At 41.8% G+C, this 13,685-nt stretch overlaps 1 protein-coding gene across 7 annotated transcripts in view; it reads left to right on the forward strand.

Annotated features, from left to right (window-relative positions):
* Positions 1-13,685, forward strand: part of LOC142243250 (poly(rC)-binding protein 3-like) — a 1,512,260-nt gene that overhangs the window by 1,401,587 nt on the left and 96,988 nt on the right. The window lies entirely within an intron of this gene.

Genomic DNA, 13,685 nt, shown 5'->3' on the forward strand with positions numbered 1-13,685 from the left:
ACGGTAACTATTAGCCGAACACACAGACGTGGGATTCAAGATCGAGATAACAGAACAGCCCAAGATTAATTATATAATTTAATCAGCCTAAAGCACACTAGAAACTACAATATATACAATAGGGAATCTACAGAATATACATATGTCAGAGTACAGTTACAGATAAAGCATGGTTTACAAACAGGCATACACAGTTCAATCAGTTACCTTGTGCGTCTGGCCACAGGGGGGCGCTGTAGACCAGGTTTCCAGGAACTCCCTCACAGGTCTTTCCCAACCAGGCCCCCGAGCAGAAGAACACTGGAAAATGGCCGAAGTAGGGTTATCAACCTGGGCAATCCAGGTCCCCTCCTACCTTAGTGACCTCACAGGGAAGCCCTGCTCCACCCCTGGCTGGAGTTATGGACAAAATCCACAACATGGAATATGGCCATAACTTGGCCTGGGAGCGTCGTAGGCGGACGCCAATGCTCTCATTGTGACAGTTATGAATTTAGCTACAGAACGAGGGGACTCATGACCTGTCTGCCAGTTCCCCATTGGCTGATATCACGCCTGGGGCATTTCCCAATGTCCTGCTCCCATAAAAAGGGGGTGCCGGCATCGTCCACATGCGGAGACACCATTTTTATGGTTGCCATAGTTATCGGAAATATGGCTTGCGAGATATGAACCATTTTTTACTGGAGTCGTTCTGTCTGGCTATTTCCATAGCCTTGCTAATGAGATACAACTCTTGTTACAGGGTGACGGCAGGGAGTCATCCTGTGTCCATTGTTCCCACACCACCTCATTTCCATATCACAGGACATGGCCATGGGATTTGTTGCTAAACCAGTTGTGTGAAGGAAAGGGGGGGTGACACCAGGAGAGGGCTTCCTGACATACTTGAATATCATGATTTATCGTCATATCTCCGGATTTACCTCACAGCAAGTGAAACGGGTCAACTTGGTTCTTGAAAACAACCTATGCCATTTTATTTTTTCTCGTCGGCATGATTGGGGGCAACTACTTCCCTGGGCAGAATTTGCCTACAACAAACATGTTGGGAATCTTCTGGAGCATCTCCATTTTTTTCTTGTTTACTCCCAGCACCCTCAAGTGCCCGCTCCTATGACTGCTTCCTCTAGGGCACTAGCTGAAAATACCTCATATCGCAACTTCGTCCAGATCTGGCAACAGTATCCCTTAGATATCCATCCATAACCCTAGAACATATACCTGGGACCTTGCAGGCCAGCTAGGTCACTTGTTTTCTATGGTAGATTTCTATGGCTGTGCATTCTAGGGTTAAGGCCGTGTACAGGATGAAGTCTCTGGCAAACATGAAAAGAGGCTAACCACCTCATTACCATTCTGGAGATAAAATCTGGTTGTCATTCTGTAACAAGTTTGCACCTTGGTAACTTGGGCCATTCAACATCCACAGGAAATTAGAGCTGTGGAGAGTAGCGCAATAGGATCTTACCAAGCAAACAACAGGCAGTAGGATCTAAGTGAACTCACCCAGAGGGGTTGTGAAAGTCACAACTCCTATACTCGCATAGTGTACAGGTAAAACAGCTGCAGCCCTGAAGGATTCAAACTGGATTCATAGGAGGAAACCAGGTATGTCGCCACTTTATGACCAAACCATCAAAGTGAATAAATTATTCTTGCTTGATGTCCTGAGGAAGGAGGCTGTGACCTCTGAAACTCGTTGACCTGACCTATGCAATTTAATAAAGACATCAAATAATTTATCCACTTTGTTGGTCTTGGTAATAGCGCAGCGATACACCTGGTTTCCTCCTATGAATCCAATTCAACATCATCAGGCAGATTAATCCAGGGACCTCCAGTCTACAGCTCCTGGTGAATCTACTGGTTAAAAATTCCTTCCTTGTCTCACTCCTGAAGCTGTTGGTCCTGAACTACCTCTACTCCTGTCCCTGAAGGTCCATTGGATGTCTTTGAGGTAAGGGACACACTGTATTCCAAGACATTTAAGGGGAAGACCTTCTATTTGATCAACTGGAGAAGGTTTAGTCCTGAGGAGATATCTTGGAGGCCTGCAGAGAATGCCTGCACCCCTTTCATTTTAGAAAGGTTCGCCCATCAGTCTGGCCAAAACAATGGAGGGGCATATTGGGGGAGTGTACTGTCACACCCGTCATCTGCACGCGTTTACAGTCTACTTGCCTTGCTGCCATGCTCAGCCTCAGGTCTGCATGATGAAACCCCTTTTTTGCAGCAATAGGCAGCTCCTACATATTAGGCAGCTCCTCCCTCCACATGGTGCCTGAATTTAGGTTCCCAACATCTTCAGGTCTCTAGTGTTCCATCCTTGTGTATGTCTATATCGTCTCTTCAGTTTTTGACCCAGTTTGTATTTTCGTTTCATCTGACGTCTCTGCTAATCATCTCGGCTCTGTATTCTGACACTGTGCTGTCTGCCTCAACCTTTGACTGTTTGACTATGTCTACACCTGGGCTATTTGTACATCGTACTCTTGATTTGACCCAATGGTCAGCTGCTGCAGACCGGGGGACTGACTTAAGAGTGGTATTTAGCGACTTCCTGCGGCCCAGCCTATTCTGACGATTTGAGGTTTTAGTGAATACCAAGTAGTTGCTTAGTCATGCCCCTGCAGGGTAAGTCTGGCTAGTAGCACAGTGGGTCCACATCCACCCGCCATCATAGCATGTATATATAAAGCATGTCTCTAAGCATGTTCATATGTATGTGTAATGGACGTCTTCAAGCACTCATAGATACAGCACTCTGTGAACAGCCAGCTTCTTTAGCAATGACCTTTTGTGGCTTACCCTCCTTGTGGAGTATGCAAATGACTACCTTCTGGGCATCTGTCAAGTCAGTAGTCTTCCCCATGATTGTGTAGCCCTCTGAACCAGACTAAGGGACCATTTTAAATGATTAGAAAGCCTTTGCAGGTGTTTTGTGGTAATTATTCTAATTTTCTGAGATAATGAGTTTTGGGTTTTCATTGGCTGTAAGCCATAATAATCAACAGTAACAGAAATAAACAGTTAAAATAGATCATTCTGTTTGTAATGTCTCTATATAATATATGAGTTTCCCTTTTTGTATTGAATTACTGAAATAAATTAGCTTTTTGATGATATTCTAACTTATTGAGATGCACCTGTAAATAAATTAATTGCAAGCAGCAACATATTTTTTTGTCATACCCATTGAATTACTAATGCAAAGACAAGCAGACTGAAACCACTTTGTTTTGTTTTTAGTCTAAATTCGGTTGTGTCCATTTTAGAATAGAATGAACAGCCATCATGCAGAACTTTTTTCTGTTTTAAAAAACAGATACAAATGGACCCAGATAGACCACATGATATTAAGGGGCCTTCATGTTTGATTTGCATCAGTAATTCAGCTGACACAATTTTGAAAATGATTGTTTGTCTTTTACTAAAACCAGAAAGAGCAATTGAAATGTCAAGTCAGCCTTAGTACTAATAGAATAGCTCAGAAATAAATGAATTACAACAATTATTGTCAAGCGTATACACTGGAGATCAAAATTATAGAACAATGTATGATCACTTGCTTTTTTCAGAAATAATGTAATGAACAAGTACATTGATCAACATTTGAAGTTTTTTTGTAAGGGGTACACCATGCCACTAGAACAGTGTTTTACAGAAGATCCAAAGATTATCAACTTAAAACCTTTATGTTGCCCAAAAAGACGTGATGATCATAATTAGAAAACAGCAATGACTAAAGCACAGAGAAAGATTATAAGTAAATTTTGTGAAGGTAACAACAGTCACCAATCTGTAGGAGGTGTACAGGACTTTGATTTGAATGAGTTCAGCACATCTGCGGCCACAGGACATCACTAGTCTCTCACACTGCTCTGGTGTGATTTTGGTCCACTCTTCTTCCACAGTTGTTTGACTGTTATGGGTTTCTTGGCCATAACTTTGTCACCATGGGTTTTCCAAACATTTTCTATTTCAATGTTTTCTGTTACAAGGAACTGCTTTACCCGTTTTCTGTGCGACAAAGGGCATTGTCCAGCATGAAAATTGGTGGCTGATTGAATGATGAATGCAAGTAACCAACCACGTGTTATAGAAGAAGGTTTTGATACACACTTGCATCACTCTGCCGTGTAGCTGTATGAGAGGTCCAACTCCTGCTGCAGAAAACATTCCCCAAACCATGACACTTCCTCCACCACCTTTCACTGACTTCTTAACACACTTTGGGGTCAGTCTTTCCCTAGTTTGTCGATGAACATAATGTTTCCCATCAGATCCAAATAAATTAAACTTGCTTTCATCACTAAAATGAACTGTGGACCACTTCTCCTCTGTCCACACAACATGCTCCTCACCAAAGGTGAGTCTAGCCTTTTGATTCTTTCTATTAATGAGAGGTTTCGTCACTGTAGAGTGGACTTTCAGTCCAAATGCTCTTAAAGTTCGTGACACTGTTTGACAAGACAGATCTTTAGCCTGTTCAGGGCTGAACTTTTGAGCAATTCCAGCTGCAGTGTTGAAACGACTACCTATGGACTCGAAAGAGATTGTGATGTTGTAAATATGCAATGTTCTTGAAATCACAGAGTTGGAATGACCAACTTTTCTTGCTATGGCTGATAGTGTCACCCATTTGGTCTTCATCTAGACAACCTGCTGTCAGAGGGTTTCAGTCACTTTGAAATGGCACACCATTTTTGCAAAGTCTGTGCAAACTGGAAAGTTAGGCTGTCAGTTAAATAGGGTTTGTCAGATAAAGAAGGATATTAGCAGGTGCAAGATTAACACCAATAACTTGCAGGTAGCTGAAAGTGTTCTCTAATTTTGATCAGTGTTCTTTTTCATTTATTTCATTTACATTTTAATTATGCGCTTTGGAATAAATTAAATTTATGAAATAAGCTTAAAATACTGTTCGTTTACTCATGTTAGGATATAATCACATATACTACACAATGACCTTAACACCTTGGAAATTGTGGGGTTTCTTTCTCTAATTTTGACCTCCAGTGGATATAGCTTTAATGGGGGCAAATATTTAGTGCATAGATCAGCAATAGCTGTAAATAGGAGTGCCACACGTGACAACAGAAGTCACATGTGGCACATGTGTGGCGCCCTGGACAAGCCAGGACGTCACAGGTACTGCAACAACACACCCCACACCCCGGTTAGGAACACCGAAGTCAAACACAAACCCTTGTTGCCTCCCTCCAGGGGCTGATGTCCACACCAGGTGGGGCGGAGCCAGGTGGTTGGCTCCTCCCACCGAGGAGTTCACACTCCTGGAGGCGGGAAAGAAAGTCAGGCAGATAGTGCCGAGGAGTAGAGAGAGAGAGTCAGGGGAAGTAGTAGTAGAGGAGCAGACTGACCGTGTCCAGGTACGTGGCCCGGGCACCTGACAGCAAGGTTGGCAGACGGTGGTGGCTGTCTGCAGGAGAGGCCGATTGATGCGCAACCGTAAAGACTGGGGACGGGCGGTGGCCCGCCGGTACCGAACCGGGGAGCGAAGAGAAGCCAGCACCATCCGGCAGGGCCTTCGGACCCCAACCAGGGTAGAAGTCGCCGTAAAACTGGACAAATCCGTCAGCGACGGTAACCTCTGGGGTTTCCCAGCAGTAAAGACCCGACTGAAGGCAACCGTCCAAACCGTGAGGGAGATAAAGCTATCTCCAGAGCTAGAGCTCCCAGGGCCAAAGCCTGCGGGCAAAGGAAGGGCTCCCTTAGCCAACATACCGCTGGGGAGCGGGCTATCAGTGGGAAGCCATTGGGGCCGAGAACAGAACACCGGTGCAGGGAGAGACAGTTACCGTCAACCTACCGGGAGTGACCGCCGCAGCCGTCTGTGGGACTCGTCCATCCAGCCGTTTGTTTTACCAGAGACTCCGTGTGTGTTACTGGCTGAGTAAGTACCACCGTGCCGTCTGGCACTGTGCTGCCCCGCGACCCTGCACCCGGCTAGGCCCCGCAACCCACCTTCTGACCTCCACCACCGGGCCCCGGGACCACCAAAACCCGCCCTACCCACGGAGGGGAGAAAACATCTCAGCTGCTCCCTGTCAACGCTCCCGGGATCCCCGTACAGAGCAGCGGTGGTATCCCAACCTCACCACAAACCGTGGGTGGCATCACGGACAATATCCCTAAACCAAACCACCCCTTTCACTCACGGGCGAGGAGCGCCGCTCGAGTCCCCGAGATCTGGCCCACCGCTCGAGCCACCGACCGAGATAGCAGCAGCAGCCGGACCCGAGCAGCGAGTGAGCGCAGCGCCCTCCCCGCCCGCGACACATGGACCTGTGAAGAGTGGCTTGCAGCTGTCTATCAGTTTGGAGCTGCACAAAGACAGAATAGCCATATGAAGATACAATGGCTTTTAGCATCTGACAAGCAGTACAATATAATGGTGAATAAGTACTGCTTGATGATGTGGCCTGGCTTCCAGAAAGACAAACACAAGGTGATGGAGGAGGACAGCTTGAGCCGTACTTAATGATGCCTCTGATGGAGAGTTGTAATTCCTATTCGATTTTTGCTAGGATGTCCAAATAGTATTTTGTTCCTGCAGAGCATGTACATTGCAAAGGATTCATTGGCCAGTAACAACGAATAGGATTCCCACACTCAAGATGACCACACATTGCATTTACCACCAATATTACCACTACCAAAGCTTTCAGGCACTGTTGAGCCTCCTCTAACATCATCAATTGCAGCAGCAGCTATTTCTGAGCTGTGAGCCTAAGAAGCAGATATACCCCTGGAAGTTCATTTTGCTGGATGTCTGTGCTGCTTTTTTTCTTCACTATTGTTTTAAAAAATAACAGCGGCAACAGACTGCAGTATTGGTGCCACGTGTACATACGTCAAATTAGACTAATCTACCAGAAGTGACAAAAATCAGTTGAGATAGTCAGCTGACTGCTCTCTTGTCTCTCTACCTATCAATTAAATACCAATATCATCCTCTTTTCTTCACACAATAATTTTCTTTAATGATTTGCTGTCACACAAATTTGTACATTTTGTGTAATGTTTATGGCTCTATCTCCATATCTCTATAGCTAAGCTGTGAGCTATAATATTCTGTAAATATTTTTATATATATATATATATATATATATATATATATATATATATATATATACACTGTATATATACAGGGTGGTCCAAAAGTAGGTGCACAGGATGTGTAATAGGGTTATGAGGGGGGATTTATCAAACATGGTGTAAAGTGAAACTGACTCAGCTACATAGTTACTTAGGTTGAGAAAAGACCTACTGTAGGTCCATCTAGTTCAAACTTCCTCCACCAATGCTACATTTTCTCCGTAAGTCACTTCTAACCAACAATGTTTTGTGTACTGAGGAAATCATCCAGCCCTTTTCTTAAAAACTGGATCCCATATTATAGATGTGGCCTTACAAGTGATTTATAGAGGGGTAACAAACGTTGGGATCACGGGATCTGATCTCTCTTTTTATACACCCTAAAATCTTGTTTGCTTTAGCAGCTGCTGCTTGACATTGCGTACTGCTGCTCAGCTTATTTGTAATGAGAATACCCAAGTCCTTCTCCTGTACTGTAGTCCCGAGTTTACTTCCATTTAATGTATATGCAGCTATAGGATTAAGGCTGCTTTACAAGCTGTGATCTCGCTAGCGAGATCGCTAGCGTGCGTACCCGCCCCCATCGTTTGTGCGTCACGGACAAATCACTGCCCGTGGTGCACAACATCGCTTACACCCGTCACACTACTTACCTGCCTAGCGACGTCACTGTGACCGGCAAACTGCCTCCTTTCTAAGAGGGCGGTTCGTTCGGCATCACAGAAACGTCACTAAGCGGCCACCCAATCGAAGCAGAGGGGCGGAGATGAGCAGAACGAACATCCCGCCCACCTCTTTCCTTCCTCATTGCCAGCGGCCGCAGGTAAGGTGATGTTCCTCGTTCCTGCGGTGTCACACATAGCGATGTGTGCTGCCGCAGGAACGACGAACAACATCGTACCTGCAGCAGCAACGATAATTGGGAATAGGGGAGCATGTCAACGATTAGCGATTTTACACGTGTTTGCGATGATTTTTGTTCGCACGTAGGTGTCACATGCAACGACATCGCTAACGTGGCTGGATGTGCGTCACGAATTCCGTGACCCCAACGACATCGCTTTAGCAATGTCACAGCATGTAAAGCGGCCTTTACTCTGTCCCAGGTGCATTACTTTACATTTATCAACATTAAATCTCATTTGCCAAGTATCTGCCCATTCTGACATCTTATCCAGATCTTTTTGTAATATTTTACTATCAAGGTCAGTTTTTAATATCCTACATAGTTTGGTGTCATCAGCAAAGACTGACACTTTACTATCAATCCCATCCACAAGGTCATTAATAAAGAGATTAAAAAGAATCGGTCTAGCACAGATCCCTGTCTGTAGTACCCCACTGCTGACTATAGCCCATTTAGAGAATGTACCATTTATGACTACTCTTTGTTTCCTATCTTTTAGCCAATTCCTTACCCAGTTGCATATAGTTTCCCCTAGTCCTTGCTTCTGGAGCTGTAGTATAAGGCTATTATGTGGTACAGCATCAAATGCCTTTGCAAATTCCAAATAAATCACATCAGCTGCATTACCAATATCCAGGTTTGCACTTACCCCCTCATATCGTGTTGGTTAGACACGACTTATCTTTCATGAATCCATGCTGTCTGTCAGTTATTATATTATTTTCTGCAATATATTTTTGCATGTCATCCCTTAAAATGCCCTCAAAAACTTTGCATACTACTGATGTCAGGCTTACTGGACGGTAGATGCCTGGATCTACCTTCTTACCTTTCTTAAATATTGGTACCACATCAGCAATCCTCCAATCCTGAGGCACCAACCCTGTCACAAGTGAGTCTAAAAAGATGAGATACAGCGGTCTGTCGATTACGGAGCTCAATTTCCTCAATATTCGTGGATGAATACCTTCTGGCCCGGGGGATTTGTCAATGTTTAATTTACTCAGACGAAGGCGTACTTCTTCTTGTGTTTAATTATATCAGGTGGTGAACTTTGATTTTTTTAGTTGCCCTTAGCAACCAATCAGATTCCACTTTTCATTCTTCACAGACTCTTTGGAAAATGAAAGGTGGAATCTGATATGTTGCTAAGGGCAACTGAGTCAGTTTCACAGATCCAGTTTTCACAGATAAATCTCCCCCAAATCTGTTTTCTTTTCAGATAATTCAGATAACCCATAATGGCAAATAATTTAAATACAGATCAAAGAAAATGGATTTTAAAAGAGTATTGGAAATCTCAAAATACTGAAACCGATAGAGCAAATTGGGTTGAAACATTTGGTGCTCAAGCCCCAAAGAGACAAACCATTTACCGTATTCATGAGAATTTGATGCCACTGGCTCAATTCTTAATGCTCCAAAAACTGGTCGACCCAAAACAACCTGTACAGAAAATAATAAACAACTTGTTGCTGAAACATTTGTTCAGAGTCCAAAAAAGTCCACCAGAAGAGTCTCTTTAGAATTGGGAATTTCATGCGAATCCTGAAATCTATTGAGTGGAAAGCTTATCGTTCACGTCTAATTCATGGTTGATTGGAGGATGATCCAGGCAGGCGGCTGCAATTTAGTGAGATTATGCTTAATGAAATTGAAGAAAATCCAGTAATTTTAGATATCATTATGTGGAGTGAAGAAGCTTCTTTCAAATTATCTGGCTATATTAACAGACATAATTGTATTTGCTGGTATAATGAGAACATGGATTTAACATTATGTTTGGGGTGGTATTTCAAGTTTTGGTGGCCCCTGCATATTATTCAAGAGTAGTCCGCAAATATCTTGATGAAACATTTCCTAATAAATGGATTGGCCGACGAGGCCCACTTGATTGGCTGGCACGTTCACCAGACTTGACCCCAATGGATTTTTTTTCTTTTGGGGAGTACTCAAGGACAAAGTTTATAGTCGAAAACCAAAAAGTGTTAGTGATTTGAAAAATTACATAAGAGATGCATGTCAAGAAATTAATATCCAAAGAGAATTGTGCAAAAATGTTTGTCAAAGCGCAAGAGGCAAACTTCAAAGCTGTGCAAATTGTAATGGAAAACAGTTTGAGCACCTGCATTGATAAAATTTAAGGGCTTCTGTATTATTGTTCAGAATAAATTTTAGTTGTCAATGTTATGCTTGCATTAGTAAATATAATTTTATATATAAATCAAGATAAATGTTTTTATTTTCTGTCCACCTACTTTTGGACCACCCTGTATATATATATATACAGTACAGACCAAAAGTTTGGACACACCTTCTCATCTCTAGAACAACTATAAAGAGGAGACTTTGTGCAGCAGGCCTTCATGGTAAAATAGCTACTAGGAAACCACTGCTAAGGACAGGCAACAAGCAGAAGAGACTTGTTTGGCCTAAAGAACACAAGGAATGGACATTAGAACAGTGGAAATCAGTGCTTTGGTCTGATGAGTCCAAATTTGAGATCTTTGGATCCAACCACCATGTCTTTGTAGAAAAGGTGAACGGATGGACTCTACATGGCTGGTTTCCACCGAGAAGCATGGAGGAGGAGGTGTGATGGTGTGGGGGTGCTTTGCTGGTGACACTGTTGGGGATTTATTCAAAATTGAAGGCATACAGAACCAGCATGCCTACCACAGCATCTTGCAGCGGCATGCTATTCCATCCGGTTTGCGTTTAGTTGGACCATCATTTATTTTTCAACAGGACAATGACCCCAAACACACCTCCAGGCTGTGTAAGGGCTATTTGACTAAGAATGAGAGTGATGGGGTGATACGCCAGATGACCTGGTCTCCACAATCACCAGACCTGAACCCAATCGAGATGGTTTGGGGTGAGCTAGACCGCAGACTGAAGGAAAAAGGGCCAACAAGTGCTAAGCATCTCTGAGAACTCCTTAAAGACTGTTGGAAAACCATTTCCGGTGACTACCTCTTGATGCTCATCAAGAGAATGCCAAGAGTGTACAAAGCAGTAATCAAAGCAAAAGGTGGCTACTTTGAAGAACCTAGAATATAAGACATATTATCAGTTGTTTCACACTTTTTTGTTAAGTATTTCATTCCACATGTGTTAATTCATAGTTTTCATGCCTTCAATGTGAATCTATAATTTTCATGTCATGAAAATAAAGAAAACTCTTTGAATGAAAAGGTGTGTCCAAACTTTTGGTCTGTACTGTATATGTACACATAATATAATATCCGTTAATCATTCCAAAATGGCTGCTGGATTTCTTGCTTCTGCTTTTATACAGAGTGTGTCCCTTCTAATTGACTTTGCTATAATCTGTGATCTGATAGCTATAAGGTATTGTGATGAAGTGACCATACTCTGACTAATTCAATCTATTGCAATTTTTTGAAATGTCATTAGACATTTTAGTTTCATCTCAATTGTAAAGCATAAGTGTTAAAATTTCTGCATTATGTACAATATATTTAGTGTTACTACAGTCTCTTTACCTCATTGACTTTTTGTCGAACCTCCAATTCAAAAAGGTTGGGACACTCAGTAACATAAAAAACCCCAGAATGCAATTATTTGGAAATTTTCTGAGTCATATTTTATTCACAACAGAACATAGAACACATTTCATAAGTTGAAAATTGGACATTTTACCATTACATTTGAAAAAAAATAGCTAATTTAGAAATTGATGGCAGCAACATCTAAGAAAAAAAGTTGTGACCAGTTCATGTCTACCATTGTTTAGAATCTCTTCTTCTTTGTACAACTGTCTGTAAATGTCTTGGAAGAAGACCAATTGCTGTAGATTGCGGAAATTAATTTTGTCCTATTCTCATCTGATGTAGAATTTTAGCTGCTGAACAATCCTGGATTTTTTCTTACATAACTCCCCAAATGTTTTCTATTGGTGAAAGATCTGGAATCCAGGTAGCCAATTAGCCACCAAGAATATTCTGTGAAGCCATGCTGCTGTTGTAGATGCAGTAAGTGGCATTGTCTAGCTGAAATATACAAGACCTTCCGTGTGGTAGACATCTGGAGGGGGAAATATGTTATTCTAAAACCTTAATATAATGCTCAGCATTGATACTGCCTTTCAATAGGTGCTCATATGGTAAGCATTAATACAATCTTATTTAATAAGAGATAAAGGCTTATGAACTGTTTGTTGATAACAAGTTGGATGTTTTTTCTACTCTTGAGTCCACAAGACATGGCATCCATGGTTTCTATTACGAATTTCAAATATTGCGTCAACTGACTACAGAATAGTTTCTGTTTTGCCTTAGTCCATTTTAAATTAGCTTTTCCCAAAGAAGACAGGAACATTGTATTTGTGGATTGCACTGCGATCTGTGTTCACAGACTATGGTATCTGTATTCCTGAGCCCATCCAGTGATTTGCCCAATGGATCATGCCTGCTTTTAATACAGTGCCACCTTAGGGCCCATACATCAGAAGCATCCAAGATCAAGGTCACCCTTGAGTTCATGGATTTCTTGAGAATCTCTAAAGCATTTGAAGATATTATGTACTGTTGATGGTGGGATATTTAAAATCTTTGCATTTAACATTGAAGAATATTTTTCTGAAAGTGTTCCAAAATATTTATATGAAGCTCTTCACAGATTAGTGAACCTCTCACCATCTTTATGTCTTGGAGACTCTGCCTCTCTAACATGTTCATTTCATACACAGTCCTGTGATTTAGTTGAAAATGGATCATCCAGCTGACTTTAATTAGTACCATTTCCTTTTCCAGTGTTTTGTTAATTCTGTTTAAACTTTTTTGAGAGGTGCTGCTGTCACCAATTTTTTAAGTGGTATGTAAAATGTCTAGCTTTCAACTTCTGATATGGATTCTATGTTCTGTTGTGAATAAAATATGGTTATTGTTGCATTTTGTTTCTTCTTTATATTTTACACAGGTGCAGATGGATGTACTACAAAGCATGTTTGTTCCAGATTCACATTCTGGCACAGAAAGCTTCTGATAAAATTGTTTCTATATAGAAATGTGCCCCATAATATCAAGAAGACAATTTGTAACCCAACAAATTGAACAGGGGAATATTTTGAAAAGCTTCTCCACAGTAGTTTCTAGAAACATTTATAAAGTTCCTGAAAGGACAGCTGCTGATTATTGTGTCTCTGGGCTTTGTAACATATTGGAGGATTTGTGTTAATCCTTTAAAGCATTTCTCAACAGGTGACATTTATATTATTTAAATCAGGAAACTAATACCATTCAGACAAGCTAGCTAAATTATTCTACTATTCTTTTAATCCAGTCAAAACAAGCCATTGGTATGGAAACACAATATTCTGAGAAACTGTTATTGTCTCCTTGAATATATTACAAGGTGACAAAACGATTGGCCAGTGGAGACAATTTTGTAGTTGCTGTTTTAATACTTGTCATACATAAGAATTATCTTAACCTTGAACAATTTAACCGATTACTTTACTTGCTATGCTGCCCTGGTGGGTTTCCTAGTTACTGGCTTGACTATACTAGACTTGATTAGAGAAAAGCCTAAGTTTAAATTCTGACAGATGTAACTTAGTGTGTGTGTGTGTGTGTGTGTGTGTGTGTGTGTGTGTGTCTGTGTGTGTGTGTCTGTGTGTCTGTGTCTGTGT

Source organism: Anomaloglossus baeobatrachus, chromosome 6 (assembly GCF_048569485.1).
Source record: "Anomaloglossus baeobatrachus isolate aAnoBae1 chromosome 6, aAnoBae1.hap1, whole genome shotgun sequence".
Classification (NCBI taxonomy): Eukaryota; Metazoa; Chordata; class Amphibia; order Anura; family Aromobatidae; genus Anomaloglossus; species Anomaloglossus baeobatrachus.